Below are 16601 nucleotides of genomic sequence, written 5' to 3'. Positions count from 1 at the left end.
ATCTTCAAATCTACATCTTGGCACTGCAGCACAATGCGCTTTGCCAGCGACAGCAGCACCTGCAAGTAAGAATGAAAGGGAAGGTTAGACACATAAAAGACATTCAGTTTAAGGTTGCGCTACCACGGAACCTTGCACTTTGCCTTAAACCATCACTCACCTGTTGTCGGACATTGCGGTGTCAACCATCTTCTACCTGGCCACATTCTGCACCCCCACAGCCGTGTTTGAACTGCATTTCCACTTATTGGGAAGAAAACAGAAGAGAAAACGTTATTCAGGAACTAACAGCAATATTGAGAGCAATAATACCAAGACAGAAAACGAGAAGAGGCAAAGAGAAAATGGAAAGGGAAATAGATAAGAGGAGAAGCATAGTCACAGCTGGACTACTGGACTATTATTTAACAGGGATCAGTGAGGGAACTATATCCCATTGATAAGCGCCCCTGCCAGAAGTAGCAGGACAGAGAGCTTACCATCAATAATTAACAGGTGAACCCTATGGCCGGTACATGCCCATAGAAATCGCACCTTGGGTAGAAGGGTTTGAGAGGCGCAAAAGTCACTGATCAGTGCTCTCACGTTTTCTCATATCCACGCAGGATCAATGTCACCAATTACCACCGCTCACAGCTTGTTCACAGAGGGAAAGACTGGACTGGGGTGATCTAACTCCTGGGAGGGCTGCAACCATACCCCAACGCCTGTGCGGAGACCAGGTGAGGGTAACAGTTTGATTATCTGATTGTATTTGTAGTACCTGTGCAGAAGGAATAGGCTCAGTTTGGTCTGTCCTTTTTGCCATTTGTGATTGTCTATCAAGGAGTATTGGTTTCTGCTCGGGACGAATGGGTATGATAAAGATGGAAGCCCAGCGATCGTTGGCTTTGTAAAATTGACCGTAGAGTCCGTACATCCTTTAATATTAGTAGGTTCCGTGGTTGGACTACCCAAAGTCTGTTGATTACTCGTAACTTGCAGCATAGTAACTTCTCCTGTCAATGACTCCCCGTCTTATCGCCCGAAGTATATAGTTTGGGTGGAAATAGAAGGAAGTCTAACCTCCTTTGGATTTCTATTTTTAGTTATTCTGGTCAGCATCCCCTCAATTACTTGGGTTGTTTGTGAAGACTGAGCACCTGCATCAATCTTAGTAAAATCAATACCCAGATGTGGGACCTTTTCAATTTGATTTCTGGAGTTGTATAAGTTCACTGATGCTTGATCTAAAGGACATTGTTTTGCTTTTTTCTGGGTCTCATTAGTACTACTTATTCTCTCCTCATCTTCTTCAATAATATGTACATTTCTGAGACATTTCCTAAAGTGATTTCTCTAGAGAGTCACAGGTGTACGTCATCTCTACTGCCCACCCCCTCACCTTCGTCATACTGGAAGAACAGCAAGAGAGCACTTTGTGTGACACCAGGTATCTTCCTAATAATTCACCGAAAATATTAGAGACATTATGCACTCAGACAATTGTATCAAATGTACCCTCACACTGGCCTGGTGGGATGATGCCTGCATACACCACTGGATTTAGAAGAGAATTAGCAAATGTATGTACGCAGAAACACAAGGTAGATGAGACATATAGAAACTTGCTGCAGGAGAAAATATAACATGAGTAAAGCAGCCATGAGGTAAAGAAGATGGATGTGACTCTGTATAAATGATAAGCAAGAAGCCCTGACGAGAGAGACCAGAACTGGAAAGCTTATAGGCACTGGAAAACAGATTTGTGAGAAAAACTAAGAATATCCGTTTGGAATCATGGATGCCACATCAAGAGGCAACTGCAAGATATAACGTTTTCAGAGGATAAGCTACATATGCATAGCATATTTCTCTTAGATTAAGTGAAGGAAAAAACATTTGCAAGTGCCAAGTATTGAACAGTTAAAGATGCAAAAATCATATGCAAGACAGAGCAACCAACTCTCCAGAGCCCAAGAGGAGTAATAGCACCCAGCTTACTTGAATTCAATACCACTAAATAAAAGGTTGAAATGGACACAATTGTGGTCTCCTCACAGTGGTGCAAGATTAGAAAACAAGGTGTATTCATTAAGCTCCAACTGAAGATAGCGATGTACCTACACTCCCTTAAAACTCCCAAGTAAGAGAACAGTCAGGAAGGTCAACTACCGAGAAGAAGCCTTGGCTTAGGGCCTAACTGATCAGAGGTGGTAGGTAAATGGACCAAGTGGGTCTGACGTTGTTCCCCGCACCTGGGTTTCATTTTGCTTACGTGCTGCTAACGAGCCGAATGTCCAAGGTTGGGAGAGATTGCCAACCGATTATGCGGGCCTGTGTAGCAGTGTACCATACATTGTTGCAGAAGCCAATCCATTGCTGTATTCTGCTATTTAATCTGTATTGTGTGTACCATCTACATGACCTTATGTAATGGCTGTATATGTATGCTTTTGTAACTTGTAAGATTAGCGCCCAGTTGCCTCAGGACTCAGCCGTGCTTTACAAATAAATAAATCCAAATCCAAATATATTATATGTAGTAAGAGGTATTTTACTGATAAGGAGCAGCCAATTATGTTATTAACACAAAAATAAAGTATAGGTATGTATGTTCCCTTAACCAATCCCGGCATTCAATAGGTTTTTACTGTTTGCCACACAGGATGATGTCATAGCTTATGTACATCAAGGTACAAAGACTGTGTAATCACAATGTAGATGAGAGTGAGTAAGCTGCAATCTGTTTGTTCACCAAGTTTCCCTACTTTATTTGTGCTGATAAAAAAGTAGTATTTTGCCATATTCTTTGAGTCTGTCCGATTATTTGAGCTTGAGATCATGTATTGGTAATTCCATCTGGCACTCAGAATGCTCCAGGTTCTACTGCACATGTTGGTAGTAGAGGATGGTTCTGATCCAGTCTCCTTGGCCCAGATCCAGATGCGCAGATATTTGACATCTTCCTCAATTATCTAGAAGACCACAGAGTTTCATGTGGAGAAGGGAGAAAAGACAAGTCGGTGGGCAGGTGACGCTTTGATGAAATTCCTGGACAGCACTGGTCAAGAGTTGATACCAAGGGACACGATTTGAGCAACGGACGTAAGTAGAGCATTGAAAGTGGTGAATAAAGGGGAAGGATTGTAGTATAAGTGTATATATACATATATATTACACAGCCACGCTAGTGGCTGTGTAGTTATGGTTAAGTTGCTAATCCCATAGTAAGAACACTTTTTGGGTGGCTTATAACTTCGCTCCCCCTGGACGAATCCACACTAAACCTTGCAAAAAAAGTATATGGCCCACTCTGAATTGTTTTGCAAAGTTTGGTGAGGTTTGGTCGGGGGGAAAAGTTAGAGGGGGGGTCCCAACATTTCTTTTTTTCCCATAGACTGAATGGGTAAAAAACTTTGCTCACGCGTAGAGCCCAAACCGCTGGACATATTTTCACCAAATTTGCGGCAGGGGCAGCGGCTTGGTCCCAAAAGTGAGGCAAGTTGCGATGAGGCAAGTTGTTGAAAAGTAAGAATGTATGTTGATTCTGAGTGAAGGTCACCAGCTTTGAATTTTTGCTTGTGAGCTAAGGAAGCCCACGCATCGGACACACAGTATAAGGTTCAATTGTTTTTTGACCTTGAGAGAAAGGGAGCATTCCGAAAGGAATTGAATGAAAGGAGGTTTGTAATGATGCACAATATGATAAGGTTATCCATTCCAAAACTGGGCACATGTAAATTCAGTTTATGAAGAATCGTTGGTGCGAACACAGTGTGTGTTACGGTCTGAGTTACGCCAAGAGAATGGAAATGGTGAATATAATGTAAGTTTGATTTTTTCGACGATTGTATACCGTAATGAGCATGAACTTATTATTATTTGACCATTATTTCTGGGTTACATTCTATTTGTTTGTTCTGTGTGGCATATTGCAATGAAACACGAGTAAAACCTTTTTGTGTAGTGGTCTTTCTAACGTGCATATGGGGAGTCCAGCATCAAGGTGCATGTAAACCACCACTCGGTTCCCCCAGGTTCAACGCTAATATTTAATTAAAATATCATGTATGACCATCTCAAATTGTGTACCACTTTCCATGTTGTTTTCTCTCTGTTGAGATTGTTTCATGTCTGTGCTAATTGTTAGTTTAAACTCTATGACGAATCATTTGTGATGTCCTGGGTGTTAGTCTTAGCAGTGCACGGTGGTGGCGCAAGTTATGGTTGCTTAGCTTACCATAACTGGCAAATTTCAGGGGGTTTTCGGTTTTACTTGGAACCATAACGTCCCTTTAACAAAGTTTTTTTACTGAATTTCATAGGTTTTTAGAAGAGCAACTTAACCATAACGTCCCTTTAACAAAGTTTTTTTACTGAATATATATATGTAACAGGATTTGGGTTAAGAGAGGAGAGCGACATACCATACCTTGATTCCTGGGTCCAGATGGAAGGACACGCATTTAACACTGAGTGGGTTCTTTTTAGGGATTCCTGAGTCAAGTCCGAGATGAAGAATGCATGCCAAATTCCAAAATGGGCTAAACCGGAGATAAGATAAGTTTACTAGAGAAAGTAAAGCAAGGTGATCGCAGAAAATAAAGTGAATGTTTGGTAGTTCTAAATATGTCAGCGTAAAACTCGTATTGTGTTTAAACTACAAGGCATAAAATGATAGTAATAATGTAGCTGGTTATCAGACTCTAAAATCCAATGATTGACATCACTCAGAAAAGGATAAAAGTTGTGAGAAAATCAGAAATAAAAGAATTTTCTCAGGGTGTTGATACTAGAATTGATAGGAATAAAGAGAACATCATTAGTATTGATAGTCAAAAACAATTTTGATCATGGGGGACACACCCGTGCTACACCTGTGTAAGACAGTACCGAAATACACATCCAAGATTAGGAAGTACCACTCTGGGTAAAAGACACGGCTGACAAAATGTACATGCCTTGGCTCAAGAAGGTTCATTATCAACAACCATATTAAAATACATGAAAACATACTTACACACTGCATAGACAGGGAATATGTTACAGAAAAGGTTAGCCAGTTTAGAGCTATGAGAAATGTATCATAGCGAGAAGGAAGACCGGCCCGCAAAGGTGTGGATGCTTAATCAGCAAAAAGGGGAGGATGTAACACCTTTGGCTCCTTCTGAAAACAAGAGTGCAGAAGCAAAGAAACAGGGATTCTATCATTTAAAGGAGTTATAGGCAGTGGTGGGGTTTGTTAATCCAACAAACAAGCCCCTTGTTTATATCAGTGAAAACAACATGGAAAATGCAAGATTTAAAGAACATAAATATATGTCAACACGTGATGAGTATAAAGAGTGTGATAGAAGAAGGTACAGAGAGATAGAGCAAGAAGCTAAGAGACAAAAATAAGGAAAGGATAAAGCCAAGGTAGTGACAATAGTACAGAACGAGTGGATGGTAGGACAGATATTACTCAAGTTAGACGGTCAGGGCATTGATGATGTCAGAGAAAGAGAGGAACGGGAAAAGAAGGAAAAGGAATGAGAGAGAGCATATAAAGAGAAGAAAGAAAAGGAGTGGAAGCGAAAGGAAGAACAAAGGAGTTATGAGGAACAAAAGAAAGAGAAAGAGAGACTAAAGTAGAAGAAACATGATGAAATAGAAAAACAGAGATTGAAACAATGTAGGTTGCAAAGAAGGTGAGAGGAAGAAGAGAAAAGGGAGATAAGAAGAAGGGAATATAAAATTAGAAGGAGTAGGGGGTCAAAGGTTTGATGAAAAATATCACTTGGTTAATAGGTGCATAGTGCCAATCGAAGCACGAGAATGATGACAATAAGAGAGAGGGTTGAAATAGCCCCGCAGGGAACAGAAAGGGATACTGAGAATACACACATGGGCTGATGACCATGAGGAAGAAGATATAGGGAAAAGGATGGGGGATTTATATAGGCAAATGAGCGATAAAGATGGTAATAAAACCAAAAGGGAGCATCACAAGATTGCTGCCAAAGGAAAAAGGAGGAAGATTGGATGATGTAATAATGGACAAGCATAGAACACTGTCCTTACATAGGCTAGATCTTGCAGACGAGGAAAGGGACGACAGCCATACCAGCTGCGGTATAAAGATGTCAGATGAAGAAAGGGAGGAAAATGAAAGAGTGTGAAGAGAAGGCACATGCAGTTTTTCGACAGATCCAAGTATAGAGAGAGGGGAAAAGGGGTCAAATTTAGATGACCCAAAAGAAAAAACACCAGAACCGCCACCATATACTGAACGACCACAAGCACGGTTGTGTACTGCAGGGGATATATCCCACCTTATATAAGCAGATTAAGGTTGTTACCAGGATGGAGATGAATGGGTGAAATGAGTCCCAACTGGTAGATGAGATCAGGATTTACTCAATTCCCATTATTAGAGAAAGTGGAGGAACCCCAATATATACTGTGGCCACAAATGGATAAAGATAATCTGAAATTTAAATTACCCTGTTTGACGGCAGGTGAGGTCACATAGATTTATGAGTTACAAAGAATGACAGCAAGAATTACATTAGCAGTGGGGAAGATAAAAGGCTAGCAAGCAGCTATCCTAGGAGAGAGAGCTGATGACATTTGAAGGCGAGCAGGTTATGCGAGTGCAACATCACAAAACACGACACATAATGGAGTGCCATCATGTGCCATTTATTAATTTCAGAGCAGATGTATGGAGGGCGCTCAGAGTACACTATCCTGATACATCAGATATGGGTGCGATTATGACAAGGAAAATGGGAGATCCTGTTGCCTTTTTTTCAAGAGATTAAAAAATATTGGCAACTTGAGGTGAGACAACCATGGAATAAAACAGTAGCATTATTCTATCAAATGTTATGTCAAGAACTGCCTCAGCCAGTGCAAAAGCAGATAAATAAACAGGGAGGGATGGAAGCAATGCCATGGCCAGAAATACAGTTGACTATTGTACATAATTGTTGATTGTTACAATAAAAGAATAAGAAGAAGGCACAAAGCAGGAAAAAGGAATAAGCAAAGGTGGTTCAGAAGAAATTGTCAAAGTGTGCTATAGCAGGAGCGCTATTGACAAGTGGTGAAGGTGTGGCAACATAAGCAGTATAGCCAGAATAGCCAAGAAATATAGGGCATCCTATAGATCAAAGTGGGTAACATTTTTGGCTAAGAGGTAGAGGGAATGGACCTAGAGGAGGATGATGCAGATTGCAAACCCTCAAGGAGGAGGAGGATGTTAAGGAGGACAGCAGCAGCAATGCTGGAATTGTAGGAGGATAGGACATATGGCCCTAACATGTAGAAGGAGAGGGGGCATGCAGCAGAGCTGACAAGCTCCAAGAGCGGGGATGGGCTATTCTACACAGTACAAAACAGAACCACAAGAATATTATGCCAAAGATCACATGCAGAATCAGACACATGAGTCGCCAATACAGCAAGTGCAGCATGGTCCATTGCAAGGACAGTCACCACAAGGACAACCACAGCAAGCACTTTGCAGACACAACACATACAGACCTAGAAGCTACAGACACAACAGGCAATGCTGCCACAATGGAATGTAAATACAGGAACTGCCCAAGCATCCACACCCAGGATAGGGAGTTTCAGCGTGGTATGAGGAAATCCTTTCACAGGTACAGGGTCGGATTTATAATCACAATGGGAAAGCCCATAATGCAATCTGATGTGTTCAGTACTTTCAGTGACATCAGACACCAAAGAGGTCAGGGTAACTATAGGAGATAAGACATTTTTGTATCTTGTAGACACAGGAGCGACTCATTCCTGTGTTCGAACGGAAAGTACCCAATGTGTGGCATTGCCATAAATGTGCAGAGATTCCCTTGGGCTATGGGTTTAGTTCCTTTTATTGATGATCTACCAATTTCTACAGGAAAACATGATGTGTGTATGCCACTATTGTATTCTCGGCAGACAGCAGTTAACTTATTAGGATGTGATTTCATAACAAAATTAAACATAACAATAGGCCTCATTACAGATCAGGCTGTCCGGAATTAACAGCGGCGGTAAACCCGCCGCCACAGTTAATTCCGGACCGCCCGATCCCGAGTCCTGCAGGCGGGAGGTGATGTTCCCGCCAGGTCTGACCTGGCGGGTTTAACACCGCCCGAATGCAGGCGGACATGGAAACACCAGCACCATCACGAGATAGTGCCAGTGTTTCCATGATTTACCGAATTCCGCCTCTGGAATTCCCGGGACACCAGGGTCGTAATGCCCTGGTATTTCCAGGAGTCACGGAGGCGGAATGGTAATACGAGTCCGGCGGTAACCGAGGTGGTATAACTGCCAGGTTATCGCCGGACTCGTAATGAGGCCCAATATCTTTTACTGACAAAGGGATAGTTTGTTCCACTCCGGGGATACATTATATGAATGTAAAATAATTTATATTAGCATTTGCAGGCCAACAAGCATTAGGCAAAGTTCCTTTAGACCCAGAAGTATTTTTGTATGGAGTAAATATTTTGTTGACATGACTTCCTAGACTGGTGGGTAAAGTGCTGAGAATACCTGAAGAATTTTTGTTGAGACCAGAATTACCTATGGATGATAAAGAAGGACAGGTTATCCCCTTAAAGTTAGAAGCAGCAGTGGTTGGAGAGGAACGTCTGGTTGTCCATCAGAGAGATGATGAGGGAAGAGAATGGAGATCAGTAATATCTCTTAGATTATTATTCAGATGGTGAGTTAGTATTTTTCATAAGTCTTGCTTAATGGATGAAAGTAGAGAATAAAGAAATACCACAGAAAATGGCATTTTTAAATATATTTAAAAAAAAAATTCAAGGAAGATTTGAAAAGGTGCCAAACATCTTATGAACCAGCAGTCCATATGACATTGGTCTATTGGGTAGAGCAGGAGCAGTTACAATTAATCTCAAGCCAGAAGCACTTTTGGCATGAGCAAAGCAGGGCCCCATGTCTAGAGAAACAGATGAAGGTATATTTGAAACCATTTCTGCTTTATAACATTACATAACATAACATAACCTCAACAGATGAGATGAGTTAAAAAGGGTGATTTGTACAGGCCCTGTGTTAGGAATTCCAGAATATGAAGAAAAGTTGTATCTATTCTCACACTCAAATGCAGAAGTAATGACAGGAGCCCTTACACAAAAGAAGACATTAGGACATGGTCATAAACCATTAGCCTATGTTTGTGGGATTTTAGACCCAGTATTGAAAGGACATTATCCATGCAAACAAGTATTAGCTGCGGTTGTATTTGCAATTGACTGGTGCCCAATGACATTATTTGTCAAGCATTTCTTATTTGCCATTTTAGAGAAACCCAAAAGTACATTGACTACACAAAGAAAATCAAGATATGAGGAAATTATTTCGAGCCCAGCTATCAAGATTGGTAGATGAAGAGTAGTGAATCCAGCACCATTTATAGCAGAACCAGTGGGGAAGGAGGACTATGTACATGACTACACAATGTATACTGAATTTTATGATGATAGTCCCCATTTTAGAGAAAATGCTCTCGGACGGTGGAAATCCTATTCCTTGAAAATTAACCAAATGACAGGCAAAGGTAATTTTGGAAATGGTAGTAGTGAAGCTAAACAGAAGTGGTGAATTTGAAGTAGTGACAAATGCAAGACTGCCTTCACATTGTTCAGAACAGGCTGCAGAATTGGTGGCGCTTATCTCTGTGCTTCAGACATATGAGGATGAGGAAGTGACAGTGTACTCTGACTCTACCCATGCGCGCCGGATTATCACAAAGGAAATGGAGGTGTAGAGTAGCAGCTTAATGCCTCTACAGGAAGTCTTGTCCCCCTACCACTTGTATGTTGGAGGCCTGCAATTGTGCCATGCTTAACACCAGCTGTTGGACACTCTCTGAGAAAGCCCTATCACATGTACTCCCGAAGAGATGACAATCTTATGGAAGAAATCCCAGAAGGAATATAAAAAAGAGTAAGAAAAGAGCTGGTGATGTCACAAGAAATGAGCCTGATGCACAGAGAAGGCTGGCTGAAGAAGATGCATGACCCATATAGAAAGTGATGACGAGATAAAGAATAGAGTAAACATTCATATGCAAAGAAAAGAGTGCACTTGAAGAAAATACAAGACGTTTCATAATTGTACAGATGCAGCAAAGCAAATAGACTAAGTTATCATAGAAGCAGGTTATACGTAATAAATATACTGTAGGCAGAGCCACCATTGTATAGAAGCTAGACATCGGTGTCAACATTTTAGAAAGTTCAGAGCCATGGAGAAAGAAGGTTGAGGGCTGTGTCGCAGTACGAATTAGCTGAGATGATGAAAATGAATGGCAAAGCTGTCTGGCCTGGTGTCAAGGCTGAAGGCAGCCAAGACTGGTCATCTACTTGTGAAGGCGGCAAATGTGTGAAGCTGAATCATTCCTTGTTAAGGTGCAAAGAAAGAACACCATGTGTGCCAAGTTTTATTCATTTAAGACAATTGAATGCAACAAAATGGTCCAAATCGTGGTCTCCTGTCACGTAAGCCAAGGATGGAAATAGAGTTTGGCTTGGAGTTCTAGAACAGGGGATAGTGTGTGCCTGCACTCCCTTATAATCCCAGAGGCAATAATACACTGCAAGGCCAACTTCAAAGACAATCTTCATGGCAGAAGGCATGGGCGATGAGAGACGTTGGGCTAATTGGGTGGGAGGTAAAGTCCAGTCCACCTCCTGGCACCTGGGTACAAGCTTACGTGTGTTAGGGAGATTTCTAAAGAATGTGCTAATTTCCCATACCTTTTGAGACTGCCAGCAATGTTGCTAGATTTCTAGGATTTGATTTTTTACCTGGGAAGAGTGTGAGCCTTTTTTCCCACTCTTCCAAGTATTTTGATGTGTGTTTTACTTTTGTGTTCTTTGAATATGGAGTTTTAAAACAACTCCATAGGCATCATCTTTTTCTCTGTCTCATACAGCACCCTCAGGGCAGTGACACAGGGGTGTCTTTAAAAATCCCCAAGGTTTCAATACCTTCTTTGGGACAGACTACTGTCTCCCATAGCATGTAAAGTTAAATTGACTTTACTAATCTTTTTAAATGTACAGTCCCAGCACACCCTATCTTCACATAAAGTGCTGGAGGGGTTGCCAAGCTTCCCCTGAGTCTAAACACTCATGTAACTGTTAGGCAGAATCCTGTGCAGTTCTTTTGGGGAACACTGCAAAAAGATTAAGACTACAGGAGTAAGCAGTAAACCCAATTGGTAGCATCTGTACCACCCAGAATTACCTGGTAGCTGTGGCTGAGCAGTCAGACCTCTCTCAAGAAGAGTAGGGCAGTATATAGAGTATACACAATAGGGCTAAAACACAGTAGAGCAAACAAACACTGACCAGAGCTTTGTATCAAAAGTATATCATTATTTATTTAAAACACACTTTAGGCAATATACTAGCACTCTAAATAAAAAGCAAGTTAAAACACAGTCAGGTAAAGTATACACACCTTCCTTGATAACTATTAGACAAGTCAGGGTTAAAACACCACGATTTGTTAAAACAGATGTGAGCGCGTAACCTAGAATGCACTACAATAGTTAAGTTAAAGGTAGAGAAAAAGGCAGACCATAGAAATAAAACAGGTCCCAACACTTTTAAGAGTTCTCAGCAAGGCAATAAAGGCAGTATACACTGTAGAGCCAAAGTTCATAGGCCAGGCCCTCTTTAAATGGAGCAAAGCGAAATGTGTACAGGATCACACGGGTTAAAATGCACTAAAAGTCTTTGCAGAATGTTCAAAAGAGGTTGGGGCGATTCAAGAAGGTAAAGTTAGAAGGTCTGGGGCCAACCCAGTTGGAAATCCAAGGATTTAAGGGTCACCTTGGGCAAACCGAAGAAAGGGAGGCCAGGCAGGACACAGTACCTTAAAGAGAGAGGAAGCTCCAGCAGTGGCAGTTGTTCCTGGCTGTGGTTGCAGTTCATTGTTTCAACCAGGGGAAGGGAGGATTTCATCGAGGAGGAAACGTGAGTTGATGCACTGTACAGGGATGAAACCAGCCATGGAGTTCGTCGATAAAAGGTGCGTTCCTTTTATTCGCGGTCAAAATGGTGAAGCTTAGCTATCCGGCCGCCGAGGTGCTTGGCAGGGGCGATTCGACCAAGAGACGTCTTTGGAAGGCAAAAGGGGCAAACTGGTTGGTCCCACCAGCTCAGAGGAAGAAGACTCGTCCAGCAGAAGATCTTCTCTTGTCATTGGGAAAGTGGTGAGTTTGTTGCAGCAGGGCTTCACTGGTGGTTTCGTCGTTGAAGATGGCTCAGCTTCTTCCCTCTTCGGATTCCTAGGTCCAGTGGCGACTTCTGAAGTTCCAGTCCCAAAGGCCCTGCTTTTATGCAGAAAAACCCCCATTCAACAGCCTAGCTGTCACTCAAACATGCTAAGTGGTGAGCCGGGCGGCTCACCACTGGGCCAATCAGAATAGAGTGCGACTTGAGTTGCTAAGGCAACGCAGTCCAGGGTGCCAATTCCCCTCCCCACACATCCTGTGGAACCCAGACAGAGTGGCACCATTTGGAGGGCTTCTATGGAGAAGCCCACCAAAAAGTGGAAGAAAGGACTCGACCTTGGTTAGAGTTACAGAGATGGACACGAACACCATTTTAGAAAAGAGTTCTGGCAAAAAGACCCAACAGTTGATTTAATATTAAATAAATAAACCGGCGGTATCTTTAACATTGCACCAAAAGGTGGTGTGTTTAAAATCAATGGGAAAATCCCATAGGAAATATTCTGGTGGAATATTTTGCGTGGTAACCACTGCCACCAGCCAGAAACTCGACAAGTGGGGACTGGACAGTGCCCCCTTGAAAACAGACCCAGGGGAAATATAATTAACCCCTTCCAGTACTTCCACAATATGATGGTTTGTACTGGTTCTGTTCACAATTTAGGACTAGTAAAGTCAATGGTGACTTTACATGCCCTGGGAGACAGTAGTCAGTCCCAGGTTATGGAGTCTATGTTTGGGGGTCACTATGACACCCCTGTGTTACTGCACTGAGGGTGCTGTGTAACACATACAAAAAATAGATGACATCTTATGGAGAAAAAAACCCTTAGCCCATAAGCACACAAAGAGTCAAAGACATACCTCAAATCATGCCTAAGAGTGGGAGGAAAAGAGTCTCACTCTTAGCAGGAGAAAAAAACAAACCCAAAAATCCAGCAAAGCTGCTGGGGGACTTACTAGGTTTGGGAAATTAGCCTTATAAGAGAATTCTCCCTAACAGTAACAGCCACATGTTACCCTTTCCCACTTGAAATGGCTGGTGGCAGTGGTGTTAAACAAACTAACATGATTTTTCACGACCGTGAACACCGGTAGCTAAAAATCGGGTTAGCCATGTTTTCCAATATGGTGCCCAAGACCTATCTGTAAAAACAGACTCCAGTCAACTTTTTTGCCGATTTCTTTTTGGAAAGGTCCTTCTTGTGTTTGTCTCTGCGCACCTAACCTTGTGGTCCCTTTGTTCATTGGCCTTTGGCGGGCTTCAGTGCTGAAGCCCTCTCCTCTGGCGCCGGAGTGTCTGGAGTGTAAGGATATTTGGCGTGTTACAGCACAGAGTACAGCACTACTACACAGGTAGCAAACAGCACAGAGTACAGCACTACTGCACAGGTAGCAATTTTTTTTGCAGCACCACCACAAGGGTGCGGTGCATTGCTATATGTGTTACCAGATTAACAAGAAAAGACAGGCTATTCAGTCAAAAACGATTTTAACATATAAGATGCAAATCTATTTTTACAGTTAAAAGCACACGTGCACATTCAAAAATGCACACTATTTTTCACCTGAAATGCCTATGGTGCGAGAGACACATTTGAAAATAATAACTAACATTACTTATAACTAACCTGACTAATGAAACATAATCCACTAATAAAAATGTGTCTCCACTGCAGAATTAGGCCTACTCTGAAAGGGAACTTTTAAACGCACATCCATTTTTTTTTTCTTTTCTCTGCTGCCCTGTCCACATAATTACAGGAAGCAAAAGAGCTCGAAAGAACAGGAAATCAGTTGGTTACAAAGTATTACTATAAAAATGAGCCATTGTGTAGAGAAGGAGGAGATGGCATGATTGATTCTGATTGGAGCAGCGTCATAGCAAGTATCATGCTAGAGGGAGTGATCAGAGTTTTGCTGGGGGGAGTTTGAGGAGAGAGAAGGGCAGTCAAGATTTGGCAGAGCTGGGAGAAGAACCTTTTTCCTGGCTGAGACATTCCTATCTGCAAAAGCTGAGAATTCCAGATAATAACCCCGGTTTGAGAACGGCAGGCGTTCGTTTTCACTGGGGTTAATCTTCAAGGGAGCCACATTCAGAAAGAGAACAGCTGAAGAAAACTCTGAACAGATAAGGTAATTACATAAGTGTGGGAGCTGAGTGTGTACGAGAATGTTCAGTCAGAGTAGGAAAGGAGATTCCGGTGCCTTAATCACACGTTAATGTTGCAAATTGTGTTCTGTTCTCCGCCATTTTTTTTTCAGTGTATTACAGACAATGCTGTTAATGTGCTGTTTTATTTATTTCTGTAAAGAGTGAGATCGTGTTTAAATGCAACTTTTATAATACAGAAAAATATTTGAAAGCAGACGGGTGGTGTATTTTATATTTACCAATACAGTGCTGAGGATGAGGGGAGATTTTTAAACAATGCAATTGTCATTTTAAGACAGATGTGTGCATGATCATATTCAGTATGGACAGTTGAGAGTGATTGTTTGTAGCATAGCTCGTTGGAGGTACATGAGCCAACGGGAAGAGGGACTCTCTGAACATAGTTCCCTACCGTATATAAGGTAGTGGAAATTACCACAAAATGACCACATATAGCTCTCTGTCGTAAATAAGTCAGTGAGATCGCCCATGGTGGCACACTAACACTAACACTGAAAATGTGGTATTCCTAAAATGTAGGTCTGAGGTCTCTCTAGTGATTACACGAAAAATCTAAGCAAAGATAAGGGATTCTGGACATTGGGGCCACAAATAAAACAAGGGAATTATGCTCACCAAAATACCACCAACCACGCATACCAACCACGCATACCAAATATGCATGTCTAGGTGCTGAAATAATGCATGTCCACTTTATTATTGTTGCACATGGCCAAATCTGAATACAAGGAGTGATTATTGCTAAGTTATTTTTCGGCGGTAATAAAATACTGTCAGGCCCCAAATCTCCACAAAATACCCTACATATTTATGGTGCGTTGGCCGGGAAAATTACTGGAATGTTGTTGGAGATCGACAACTCTGAGCTTCTTCACATGCTTGAATCTCCAGAATCTCTTCGTTCCAAGGTTGATGAAGCCGTAGCAGTATTGCAAGCACACCAGGCTAAGGAAGCAGCACAAAAAGTTAACAATGCCACTGGTGTTCCAAGTGTTTAGCATAAAAAAAGCAGACGTCTATCGAATTACGCTTCACCGGAAGAAAAAAAATCTAAACATGGAAAAATTCTTAAATATTGCAAAAACATTGCAAAACACAAAATACAATAAAAAATGGAAAGGAAACTTTGAAGCTTACGTACAGAGCCAAATGCCAGGTCTAGCAAAACTTCCTGCTAGTCCTAGATCGCATTGATAAAAAAAAAAAAATAGCAAAATATAAAAACAAAATTAATGTTTTTTAGACCCGGGGGAAAGGCATTTTCAGCACAGTACGAGAAGATGAAGCATTCCTTTCTTTAATTTTTTAATTCTTTACTGTGGAAAAGCTCAGAATATCGTCACTGTCTTCAGTGTGTGTTAGCTGAGCAAAGAAACATAATTTGGATTATAAAGTTCTTGCTTTAATAAAAATTGATTAAGCAAAAAAAAAAAAAATTGCTACCTGTGCGGTAGTGCTGTACTCTGTGCTGTTTGCTACCTGTGTAGTAGTGCTGTACTCTGTGCTGTAACACGCCAAATATCCTTACATACCCTCCTTTGGAAACATGTGTAACATTTAAAGAACAAAATTATATGTGTCCAGGTAAACCGTTTGTTCCTGATGCCACAGATGCTATTTGTGGTTTGAAATCTGACCCAAGTATATCAGAGGGATGTGAAGTGATTATTAGTAATATGGGGAGTGAAGAAATGGCACAGGCTAAGATGGTCAGAGGTAAATGGTTGGTCAGCACCTGCTTAAAGAACATGACGGTAGTACATTTAAACCATGGAACATACGTGGTTAAACAGGTGAAATATAATGTTTTTTATTTACAGGTTCCAAAGGATGCAATTGTGTCAATTGGGGGATTAACATTGTTTCATGTAACAAATGATGTTTGGGAAAGCCAAGTGGAAAATATCGATTTTTTTCAAAGGGATACTTTTCCAATAGATCCGGATGTGGAATATTTATTGAATCACAAAGAAAGACATGTTATAAAAATGAATTTGAGAAAAAACAATATTACAATTAGTAATCTGGGCATAATAGAAGAGGAAAGATTTAATTGGGGAACCTGGGGGGAACGCTCAATAGTGGGTTTGGCTATCCTGGTGCTAATCATGGGTGGATGGTTGATTGTGCTATCAGTAAAAATGAAAATGTTACTGATTTTACTAGCTA

Source organism: Ambystoma mexicanum, chromosome 2q (genome assembly GCF_040938575.1).
Source record: "Ambystoma mexicanum isolate Mex_15411 chromosome 2q, UKY_AmexF1_1, whole genome shotgun sequence".
NCBI lineage: Eukaryota > Metazoa > Chordata > Amphibia > Caudata > Ambystomatidae > Ambystoma > Ambystoma mexicanum.
This window is presented reverse-complemented; position numbering follows the sequence as displayed.